Here is a 3,376-nt window from a genome sequence, read left to right on the forward strand (position 1 = left end):
GTTGCTATTGGTCCTGTGCCATATTGCGTTGCGTCAAAGGGTTGGGAATGTATTTTTAAGGGGGTGTTGATACTTGGGAGGATTGAAAGAATTTAAATAAGTGATTTTTTTTTTTTTTATATCAGCTTAAGTAAATTATTAGGTGGAAGCAGCCATTTGATGTATAAGTGTCACGCCCTCCTCTGACAAACCAGCATCTTTCTACAGACTCCAGAGCAAACTGATGCATCCACTACTAGAGTATGCCATTCAGCCATGTGACATGCCTCTAGGGGGAGGAAAACGTGCACAGGGGGAGAGGTCATTGCAAAGGACAGATTGTTAGCTCTCACAGCATGCAGCAACGTGAGTACCTCATGCCCTTGTATGCAACACAGCTCGCCTTAGCATTCCTGTACATTCATTGCCTGCCTGTCACTGCCTCTTACACACGTGTTCCCACACTCTATTCGCGCATATCATAACCATGTTCAACAATGCGGTGAGTACTTTGTTTATGTGTAATTAATCATTAGTGTGTGACTAACATGTACATTGCCATAAGCTTTACTTAAAAAAACAACGTATTTTTACAGTCGCCTATGTGTACTGCAGCTCTCCGGGAGTGCGCACTTATGGTTTCTTCAGCATCATTGTTTATATTATCCGTGTGACCTTGGACATGAATGTTATTTTTTCACATATGTATGTATGTAGTATGTCGTTATAGTGTAAGCGCTTCCAATTAGCATGCAGGAATATTCAGCATCATATTGTATAGAATTGTATTTATACACGTATAAGGTTAATAAGCACTATGCTGTGTAATATGTTGTAATGTAAAAAGGTAGAGATAGTGTGTGGTTATACAGTATTCGCAAGTTGTATGTTTTACACAAAGTCCATGCTAACACATGTACTTTACAGGCCCGGGCTGCAGCAAGATTCCATCTGATGGATGCACGCGTGGCAGAGCTAGAGACAACCTAACTAGTGGTGTCCCGCCCATTATTGTACATTGGCTGGGAGGCTGACTTTTTAAAGAATGTGATTATTACCATTGGCTGAAAGGGCTGTCCATTGAAGCAACACCTTTCCCTTTTACAATAAGGATGACTGAGGCACAGCAAGGAGCGCATTTAACCCTTTATAGATAGTAAAGAGAACGAGGAGCCATAACATAGGTATAGAAATAACAAATTAAGTGCAACTCTCTCCCTTCTAAATCCAAAACTGTACCTTATTTAGAATTGCTGTCCACCTATAAACAGAAATGTCAGCTTGACAAAAACCTCATGACATTTTATATATTGATTATTATTCTTAGAGGAGTGTAAGCTTGCAGTGCATGAATTTATGAACTGGCCATGCATTAAAGGAATATGAAACCTAAATAAAATATTTTGTGATTCAGACAGAGCATACAATTTTTAAAAAGTTTCCAATTTACTTCTATGATCAAATATGCTTCTTTCCCATAATATTCTGTGTTGAAGAGATACCCAGGTAGGCATCTGGAGCACTACATAGGAAAATAGTGCTTTCATCTATCGCTCTTGCAAATGGTTACATTCTTGCAAAACTGCTGCCATACAGTGTTCCAGAAATGGGCCGGCTCCTAAGCATGCATCCCTGCTTTTCAACAAAAGATGCCAAGACATCAAAGACAAAATGATATAGAAATATTTGAATAACAAAAGAAAACAATTGGGTTTCATATCCCTTTAAAGTACTATTGGGTATTAGTAATAGAATAGGACGTTTTAAAATAGGGCTGCTAACATCAAGAATACAAGTGTCCCTCCTGAAATGTTGGAAGGGATAAGATACGGATTATCTAGAAAAAAAAGTTAATAGAAAAGGTTGGTAGCTAGGATAGTATTTAAATTTATACCAGAATTGTTTGTGTTTTTTTGTTTTTCCAGGTTAACCATATGAAGAGGCTGAAAAGTGAGTCATTGGAAGATTGGCAGAAAACCAATCCGATATGTGCAAATTGTTATATGGCAAGTGACCACAATCCGCTTGTAACCAGAGTCAAATTAAAAGGAAATAAAAAATATGCATAAAGTCTAATGTTAAAGGGAAATTGTACTCTAAAATATTCTGTCCTTAAATGTGTTTAACAATGGTACATTTTTCCTGCTGGGGTGTATTTAAAGTGATTGCAAAATTTAATGAATTAAAGGCCATTATCAAAAAGTAATCTTAAAGGGACAGTAAACGTACGGAATAATGTTATATAATTCTGTACATAGTGCAGAATAATATAACATTATCTTAGCAGTAACTTCATAAATTAAAAGCATTGGCTTTTTTTTTTTTTGTGTAAAGTTGGACTCCACTCCAGGCTCAACTGAGCGGGTCTTGGATTTCCAAAGCACTTTGCAGGCTTGCTGGCTAGTCACAGCACACCCGATCGCGCCATTGGACTGACTATAGCTCGCTACCAGAGCGGGAGCGAGCTACAATTAGTCCAATAGCCCGACAAGCGCTTTGGAAATCCAAGACCCGCTCAGTAGAGCCTGGAGCGGAGTCCAACTTTACACTACACGTTTACTGTCCCATTTAAGATTATTTTTTGATAATGGCCTTTAATTCATTAAAGTTTGCAATCACTTTAAATACACCCCAGCAGGTAAATTGTACCATTGTTAAACACATTTAAGGACAGACTATTTTAGAGGCAATGCTTTTAATTTATGAAGTTACCGCTAAGAATTATATAACATTATTCTGTACGTTTACTGTCCCTTTAAAAACAGGGGCACTAATGGGAGGAAGATTTAAACATACATAATGATAAGAAGGATTGGGATAACCTGTTTCACTCAGCCTGTACAGGATTGCTAAGCGCAGATCTGAAGGAGAACACGATTAAAACTATATACAGATGGTACCTAACCCCGGTCAAAACTCAACATATGTCCCAGGCTAATAACAACCTTTGTTACAGAGGGTGCGGGGAGATAGGATCATACCGCCATATGTGGTGGGACTGCACCATTATACAGCCCACGTGGGCTCATTTGTCCTCCCTCCTTGGAGGGGTCCTAGACGATCAGATTCAACTAACCCCAGCGCAGGCTTTATTAAATGATCCTATTCCTCGATTTAACAAACAGATAAATACATTTATTAAAATACTATGCACGGTCACTAGAATAAGTATTGCAAAATACTGGACAGATAGGGCTCTTCCTTGGGAGGAAGTTAGGAATAAAATTTCGTGGACGCACCGCATGTATGAATCTGCTTCTAAGATCTTAGACACTCAAGCCCAATTCGAGAGAGTTTGGTTTTACTGGACACTTAATGGGATTCAAGATAGATAGGGTTGGTTGGGTTCCTTGGGACCTGAGATTCAGTGAATGTGATATTGGTGGGGGGGAGAGCC

The 3,376-nt window shown here is 38.8% G+C and overlaps 1 long non-coding RNA gene across 2 annotated transcripts; it reads left to right on the top strand.

Annotated features, from left to right (window-relative positions):
* Window positions 1-397: 397 nt before the first annotated feature.
* Window positions 398-2,041, top strand: LOC128651687 (uncharacterized). Of its 2 annotated transcripts, XR_008401164.1 has the most exons (3): window positions 398-481; window positions 907-1,163; window positions 1,905-2,041. It is a non-coding gene; the product is annotated as an uncharacterized LOC128651687 (long non-coding RNA). The 2 variants fall into 2 exon arrangements; XR_008401163.1 differs by lacking the exon at window positions 1,905-2,041 and having other exon boundaries at window positions 907-1,275.
* The last annotated feature ends 1,335 nt before the right edge of the window (window positions 2,042-3,376 follow it).

This window comes from Bombina bombina, chromosome 3 (genome assembly GCF_027579735.1).
Source record: "Bombina bombina isolate aBomBom1 chromosome 3, aBomBom1.pri, whole genome shotgun sequence".
Classification (NCBI taxonomy): domain Eukaryota; kingdom Metazoa; phylum Chordata; class Amphibia; order Anura; family Bombinatoridae; genus Bombina; species Bombina bombina.